Source organism: Vulpes lagopus, chromosome 4 (assembly GCF_018345385.1).
Source record: "Vulpes lagopus strain Blue_001 chromosome 4, ASM1834538v1, whole genome shotgun sequence".
Lineage (NCBI taxonomy): Eukaryota > Metazoa > Chordata > Mammalia > Carnivora > Canidae > Vulpes > Vulpes lagopus.
In genome coordinates this window covers 82,908,142-82,917,521 of record NC_054827.1, presented here as the reverse complement: position 1 = coordinate 82,917,521, position 9,380 = coordinate 82,908,142, and the positions used below count along the sequence as shown (strand labels likewise).

General features: G+C 32.0%; 1 non-coding gene across 1 annotated transcript; it reads right to left on the bottom strand.

Annotated features, from left to right (window-relative positions):
• Window positions 1–493: 493 nt before the first annotated feature.
• LOC121490197 lies at window positions 494–600 on the bottom strand. Its single transcript, XR_005987530.1, has one exon. It is a non-coding gene; the product is annotated as a U6 spliceosomal RNA (small nuclear RNA).
• Between the last annotated feature and the right edge of the window lie 8,780 nt (window positions 601–9,380).

Sequence of the window (9,380 nt, the reverse complement as noted above, 5' to 3'; positions counted from 1 at the left end):
AATTTAGGCTTGTTCCTGGAAATCATGTCCTTATTTTCATGTTTAATGGTCTTGTATTCACTTTGATATCAATATAACTACACTTGATTTATTTTGGTTACCACTTACCTGATATATATGTGTGCATTTTTTTTTATTTTTAGCTTCTTGGGAAAAAAATTTAAGTGTAGATCTTATAAGATATGTAGTCATTACTTGTTTTGTGAATCAAATTTAAAAAAATGTTTAAAAGATGAATTAGATCTATTCACATTTATTGGTGTTATATATTTGTCTCAATTATTACATTAGTTTGATAACAGCTATTATATGCATTTCATTTTATTTGATACTTATATATATAATGTATTTCTTTTCTTTTTTCTTCACTAAATATGCCTCCATGCTGAGGCAAGTTTACACTTTTATTCTATTACTTACCTTTGCATGAAAACGTTATGTCTCTATTTTCTTAATCTTTTACTAACGTGTTGATTTTTAATGGTATACATTTTTTAATATGGAACATTTCATGAATTTGCATGTCATCTTTGCACAGAGGACATGCTAATCTTCTCTGTATCATTTCAATTTTAGTATATGTGCTGCTGAAGTGAGCTCTATAATGCTATGCCTAAGTGATATATCTAATGCTAGTACCAACATCAATAAAGATATGCTAATTTTTTTCTCCCCCTATTTCCTTTTATTCTTTTTGTTGTATATCATCAGAAACATATGACATATGTTATATAACGCTTTTTATTCCACCCTCATCCATACATTCCTTTTCGTCCTCAATCTAGAACTAAGTATATAAAATGTCTATTGTCACTCCTTTTATTGTAATAGCCCCTACTGTCTCTTGGTTGGGTGAAGTTCATCTTCTAATAGATTCCTTAGGAAGGGCTCTTGGGCACACAGTTCCTTGAGCTCTTGCATATTTTTGGGGGGCTCTTATATATTTAATTCTTTCACTTAATCTGGATAGAAACAGGTTTGCTGTTTATGAAATTCTTTGTTCACACTTACATTTGAGTATTCTGAAACTGCTGATCTCTTTCTCAAATTTTCTGGCTCTCCATACATACATGTGATGGAGCCACAGCCAATAGCTTGGTGGAATGTGTTATGTATTTTTTCACTTACAGGAAAATTGAAGATGTCCTCATATTTATCCTAAGAGCATGGATATTTACAGTTTTATTCTTATTATTTTTCTTCCCTTTTTTTCGATGGGTGGGAAGGACATGTTGTAAGATATATACACACCACTACCATTTCTTTAGTCATATATTACCATTATAATAATTCAGAAAATATGTAAATAACATTATCTTGCTACCAAATATGGAGATAAACACAATATTCCTAGGTCACTGTCAAATCAACTGAGTATTTTGCATTGTGGCTTATTGGAGATAGTAATACCACGGTTTGTTTCTTTGGGCTTATGCAGCAAAAGGGCAATGTATCTGATGTAGTTGAGCTTAATGAATGCTTATTGACTGAATAAATCCTAGCTGTTGCTGAATAACTAGTCAAAGGCATAATCCTAGGGTTTATTCATGTAAAATCAATCCAGAACACCAGAAATGATGCTTGGAAAAATATATATATTTATATTATATTATATAATTATAATTATAATTAATAATAATATAATTATTATAAATATATATTTATATTATATTTATATATATCAATATATATTATATATATAAATTAAATTAATATATATAAATATATATTTATATTATAATAAATATATATTATTATATTATATTAATAATATAATTAATAATTATAATTATTATATATTATATATAATATTAAATATTTATATTTATATAAATATAAATATATATTTTTTAAAGATTTTATTAATTCATGAGAGAAAGGCAAAGACATAGGTAGAGGGAGAAGCAGGCTCCTTGTGGGGAGCCTGATGTGGGACTTGACTCCAGGATCACACCCTGGGCGGAAGGCAGATGCTCAACCACTGAGCCACCCAGGTTCCCTAGAGTTCTTCACTCTGACCAAGAAAGAATTAGTTTATAACCTGTGGTTCTGTATGGATCCAACTCTCCATCAGCTGTCATTTTATTTTTGATGATTGCTGAGGTCCCCCAAGCAGAAGTAACTCTTTGCTGATGGTAGGAGGAGTAGCAGAATTAGGCAATAACACCCTAATTACCTAATTAATTAGGGGCACCCTATGTGATTGGCTGTGGGGACGCATTTGGCTTTTTCTGGTTCATCCTATGTGAAAGTGAGGATAGGGGCAAACATTAGGGAAGTTCTCCATCGTTGACGTGGTCCTGGAGAGTTGGGGCTGTTTTGAACTGACTGCTACAGAGGTTATGGGTCAGAGTTCTCACCTATGTTCTGGCTCCTGCCCATTTGCATGTCCAGTCTGTCAGGCTATACTAGAGTTTCTCAACTTGGCATCATTAACGCTTTGGGTTGGATAACTCTTTGTAGTGGGGGACTGACCTGAGAATTATGAGATGCTCAGCATCCATTTGGATACGTGCCAGCAGCACCCTCCTCTCCCCAGTGCCACAACCAAAAATGCCTCCTGGTGCTGCCAGATGTCACCAGATATGATATATATATATATATATATATATATATATATATATATATATACACACACACATATATACATATATATGTATATATATATATTTTTTTTTGCCTATGTAATCTTAGATGCCAAAAACCTGTCACTGAGCAGAGAATCATGGAAGTCCAACGGCTGATTTTGTTCTCAGTTTGTGCTATATACGCATAAGGCTCTTTATTGAAGTATGCATAAGCCTTTATTATGTACGGAGGCAGCCTCCCTCCAGGTGGATTATTCAAAATCTAAAATGTCTGCAAGGAGTGGAAAGACCAGCCAGCCTTTAAAGTAGAGCAATAACTATCATTCTGCTCTTTCAAAGCCTTATTACTCAGTAAACAATAATGTTCAGATGAGCAGCATCAACATAATTTAAGAATTTATCAAAATCAAAAAAGAAATTCAGGTCACTTTCTGGACCTACTAAATTTGAATCCTAATTTTACTAATACCCCAGGTAATTTATATGCTCATTAAAGTTTGAGAAGCACTGCTTTAAAAAAATCCATTCCAATAAAAGATAAAGGAAGGCGTGCTTGGGTGGCTCAGTCCAACCCTTGGATTCAGCTCAGGTGGTGATCTCAGGGTCCTGAGATAGACTCCTATGTCAGACTCCAAGCTCTGTGAGGAGGGATTTTCTCCTTCTGCCCCTCCCCCTGCTCCCACACTCCGAAAATAAACAATAAATAAATAAATAAATAAATAAATAAATAAATAAATCTTTTTTAAAGAGAGAAGGAAGAAATTATGGTTGTTTACAACAGAGTTGAATCTAGTCATAGTATATTTAACTAACAAAAGATGAAAGGGCTGAAGTAGAGCACATTAGGACACTAATGGCAGACTCAAAAGTCAAAGCAGCTGAGAAAGGGAGAAGGTATCTTTCCATATCTAGGTATATTTTCCTAGCATCTATAACTATACGTTTGCTTGAGATTCTTAGGAATCTATAGAAAACACAAGCATTTCATTCTGGACCTACAAATAGCAAGCTGTATGAACTTGAAAAAAAATATTTTGCTTCTGAGCATCAATTTTCTCATGTGTGAAATAAAATGGTTGGCTAACTATTATGAGCTTGACAATAATGTGAATTTTGTCTTTACAAAAAAGAAAAATCTAGCAATTCACACCATATTAGAAATGATGAAGCTCTTCCTATCTTCCCTCATTCCTTCTTTCTGTGGCTAGGAAAGATGTCTCAAGGGCAGTGAACATTTCATTTATTTTTAAATCTTCAGAATTAAGCATAATAATGGCTCATGGAGAGTTCTTAAATGATGTTGGTTGATCAAACTGACACCAGACAGTCACTAATGTTGGAGAATTCAGGCATTTCTTACTCAGTGATATCTTCTGGCCTCTTTTAGTGATAACTTTTGTTCCCAAGTGTTAATTCAATTCTGGATGTTTACTAAAAGTTTACAACAAGCTAAGCAGTAAAAGATATTGTTCTAGCTTAAGACTACTAACATATAACCCATTCCATTAAGTTTTATTTTCTTTTGATAATATTTCATTTTGTATAAATGTACAACGAATAACTGCAATGAAAAATGTTTACAAAAGATATGAATTTGCTGTTACATTGCTTGCCTATATTTAGACATAAATACAAATACTGTTACATGGCTAATTAATTTGCTAATATTTAACTATGATGAAAATAAACATTAGTAATGAAATCACTACATAAATAAAAATAAAAATATAAATACTTTAGATGCTAATTATTGACCTCTATAAATATTTGTTAGTACATATTACTTCTCATATCTGGACTAGCAATATGAAGAAAAGTATCTTGCATTCTATCATCATACTTGAAGTGTTATATACATCAAAGAAGCAAAATATTTTACCTTATATGTGCATTATTTGTACTGATATCTCAGGATGATCTGTAAAATGCCTAATTTAATTCCAGTATTGATACAGATACTAACAAACAAAGATTTAATATAATGACCAGTAAGGTAATGAAATGAAATAACTAGAATCACTAATCATTCTCTTGTATCCTCTTGTTGTAGGCTTCAGGTCCATCTAATTTTTAATATCCTGAAAATGCATAAAAATATGGAAGCACCTTTATCTGATTTTTAAAATACCAGATTTTATTTAGAACATAAAAATAGAACACTCAGAATAAAGCTTAAATTTGTTAGTTTTATTATTGGAAAAAAGAGGAAGGTACTAAAAACAACTTTTTCTCAACTTAGTAATTCATACCAATGTGTCTAGTACTAGCACTGAATTTTGATGGCCCCAAACAAACATAACCAGAAATTCTAATTAGGAAAAAAGAAAAATTTGGATGCTTCATTAATAATTAGAATGTACTCTTACAATATAACCAGAATCAGAGTTCAAAAATAATTTATATTTTAATTAACTTCTTAAATATTTGCATGCAAGTCCAGCACAACTTGATCTTCAAAGACATACTGCATCAGTATTCTCTAAATATTACTGTGGAGAGGTTTAATAAGTTTATGGTTATTATAAAGCTGGAAGTTATAGTTAATTACTTTTTCTCTCTTGCAACCTATTAATAGTCTTCATGAAAATAAATTAGTCCTTTTCCATATGCATGCATTATCACCAAGTGCAGCGATTTACTGATTACAATGATAGAATTGAAAGGATAAGAACAGAGGCTCACATTTAGAGATACAAACCTTTCTTCTACCTCCACTTCCCACCCCCTATGCCTGAATCTTATACTAAGTTAAAAGTTAAAACTTTAGGGTTTTTTGTTTTGTTTTGTTTTGTTCCCATTCTGAATATTCATAAATGGGGCTACTAATAGTACTAGATTTACAAGTTATGTTTAGCAAGACTCCTTTTAATTTTTTTGCTATATTTCTGTAAGCTATAGAAGAAAAATCTTTATGATTTCACCAAGAGTCAAATGTATGTCTCTTTGCCCTCAGCTATTCACCATAGCTGCTACACTACTCGTTTCTTTTGATGGCTTTATTGTTTCACTTTCTCTTGGCTAACTTAATATTTGTACATGTACGTGTTTATATGTTTGTGCCTAAACAATGAAATAATCTAAAGATGAAGATCAAGATTCAGTTGCTCATACTACTGCTCATCTTAAGTTAGAAAGTTATGGATAAGCTTCCCATCTCCAAATGTGTTGTGAAGAAAATTATGCATGTTTGTAAAGTCAATTAAAAGTCTAAATGCAGTTAGAACAACAAAATTATTTTAATGAAAGACATGAAAAGAAGCAGATGAAAAAAAAACAGGCTAGTTTTCTATTCCCTTTTTCCAAAAAAAATATACCTTCACAAAGAAAACAAACACTAATTTGAAAAAGATATATGCACCCCTATGTTTGTTGCAGCATTGTTTGCGATAGCCAAGCTATGGAAGCAAACTAAGAGCCTATCAATATATGAATGGATAAAGAAAATGTGGAATACTACTCAGCCATTAAAAAAAGAATGAGATATTGCCATTTGTGACAACACAGATGGATGTAGAAGATATCATGGTAAGTGAAATTAGTCAGAAACTGAAAGGCAAATACTATATAATTTCAACTATATGTGGAGTCTAAAAAACAAACAAATGATCAAATAAAGATTGGACTCTTAATTACAAGGACCAAACTTGTGCTTGCCAGAGAAAAGGCAGATAAGGGAATGGGCAAAATAGATAAAGGGGATTAAGAGGTAAAAACTCCCAATTATGTAACAAATAAGCCAGAAAAACAAAAGTAAAGCAGGGAATATAGTAAATAATATTGCAATAATGTTGTATGGTGACAAATGGTGACTACACTACTGTGTATAGAATTGTCAAAACAAAACTAAGTGTGAGCTACATTACACTATCACAAGATGAGCCATATTCTTTGTTTTAGTGTAATGAATACAATATTATATTAGTTTCAGGTGTACAACATATTGATTTATGTGTACACTACTTTTACGGATAAACTCCACTTAGCCACAAAAGATACATTTCCATTGGACAGTCCTTTAGCAGCAGCCCAATTTATCCAAGTTAATATTTTTCCTGGGATTAAACAGTAAAATCACAGCATAGTGCAAGGCCTTCTGAGCTTTGGGGTGGCACTTGATTATGGGATTTGTTGAGTTATTTGTATGAAAACAATACCTGCAGCAATTAAAGGTGGAAAAATTGTTGCCTTTATAAAGCTATGGATGCTGACTGAGGGATGGAGTGAAAGGAAATCTACTTTTTCTCTTTATTATGATGATAAATTTATAACTTCAGAGTGGATAAAATATTCTAAAATTTTCAAATTAAGATATACAATATAAGTATTAATTTTCATAGATTTCTCTTCAATGAAGCACATAAACAAAGTTAACAGATGGGGTGTCAGCCTAGACTGATTTTTACAACCTCTACAACTGACAAGGGATGAGCATCAGGAATTTAGGAGGAAGTTTTGCAAAACAACTAAGGAGACAAGAAAAACAACAGGAGATTAAGCAAAGTATATGAATATGCTGAGAAGTTAAACTAGAAAATTCAGATTACATCAAACTAAACTAATAAATCCACACTAATGGAAATTAAGACTAATACAATAATGAGGCAGCATTTCAGATTACTTGGTTGGGAAAATATAGAAGATAATAACCAAGGTCAGAGATCTGGGAAATCTCATTGGTTCATGGCAGAATTGTAAATTGGCTATATTCTAAAAGGAAAAATATTGCAGAACTTAGTGAAGTTAGGGATCATACATTAATGTTGCAGAAATCCATTACTGGGCATTTGCCACTAGAGAATCTCTCTCATTGGTGTATGAAGGAACATGGATATGCTCATTTTCATGGGGGTAGAAATTACATATAGGAAAATCTAGATATCTATTATTCTTAGGGGAAAAAATAAGTAAGATTCTGTGGATATATTCTATGTAATACTATCTAGGCAAGAGTTAAAAGCATCACACAGCAAATAGAATATATCTTGAACATGTTAAATCTATTCTTTACCCTCTCGTAGAAACCCTATTTTTGTCTTTTTGTTTTTTCTTGTTCTTTTCATTTCTTCATTTTCACCCTAAATAGGATGAATTGCTTTGATATATTTGACTGGTATTTTCTATAACTTTATTTTACTGTCTTTGTAGATGTCATTTTTATGGTCCCTCTCTTAAAATATGGCTAATTTTAATAAATTTCTTGTATTTTAATCATTAAAACAATTAATGTTAAACGTAGATTTATTAATGTCATTTAATTTATACTTTCTATTTTATTTTCTTTGTAAGATTTTTTCTAAACTTTTTCTATGCTTTTACTTTTTTCTCCTTTTCTGTATATTTTGAATTAATTGATTTATTCTTCCACTTTTTCCTCTACTAACTTGAAAATTCTATACCCTATTTCTATCAATTGAGTTGTTGAAATTTTAAAATGCATATTCAACTAGTTTCTTTTTTTTCATATTCAACTAGTTTCAAAGATAATTACTATCATTTCCCACCTACTGAAAAATGTAATAATCATGGAATGGTCCTGTGAACTATGCTTATTCTTATCTTGTATTAAGTTCATCTTATTGGCTCTTTTACTTCAAAGTAAAACATAATTTTGATAGTGTTTTACAGTTGTTAATATTAATCCATGTTTACAGTTTTTTCTTACCATTTATCTTGCAACTTGGATTATTTTAGGTATCACTTTGCATTTTCGTCTTCCCTGAGAACATGCTGTGGAATTTATTTATTTTTTTTAGTTAATAGTTTGCATTTTACTCTTGACTATAAACAGTACTTTCGTGTCTTTAAAGGATAAGTTTGCACTGAATTTTTTTTTTTTTGATGTGAAAACGTTGGGGTTCAGGAGTGAGCAGTCAAGAAAGAATTCTTGAGACATCTTCAGTGCAAAAAAAGGTGGCTTTATTAAACACGAGGACAGGATCTGTGGACAGAAAGAATTGCACTGTGGGTGTGAGGGGTGGCCCATTATATTCTTTCAAATTGGAAAAAGACTAGGGAGAGTGTAAATCTTTAAGGAATTTGGATACAAGATTTCCAGGACCTTGAGAGGAGTTTTTAAGAAAAGGTCATTCACTACTGTCCAATAAAACCTTAGTCATGAGATGCTTCAGATGTATATCAATGGGCCATGTCCTTGGAGGATGATTGTTAACATATATCTTGGGAGAGTAAAAATGAATTTTCCCAAGGAATTTTTAATTTTTAAAAATTTATTATTACTCATGAGAGACACACACAGAGAGAGAGGCAGAGACACAGGCAGGGGGAGAAGCAGGCTCCTTGTAGGGGGCCTGACGTGGGACTCGATCCCGGGTCTCCAGGATCAGGCCCTGGGCTGAAGGCGCGTCAAACCGCTGAGCCACCCGGGCTGCCCCAAAGGAATTTTTATATGTTAAAGGAGACTTACATGATCCTGGAGGCCAAGCTAATATAAAACTAAGGTTGCCTTTTGCCCTTAGAAAACTATTAATATTGAATTGAGCTCCTAGAAGAAGATCACGTTGCCTGTCTCAAGGACTTGTCAATGGGGTGTAACTTGTAAGGAAATTTAATTTTTTTTCTGAACCTTTGCCTTTGTTCTCCACATCAATAATTTTCTCTAAGTATTTTGGAGCCATTATTCCATTCTGTTCTCTTTACATGTCCTATGTGTGAATTCCTCACACACAATTTTTTCTTTCTCCATATATAATTTCTTCTTTCTCTTTGATTATTTTTAAGATCTATTTTTGGTAAGTTTTTGTTACACTGAATTTCCATTACATTATATATAGT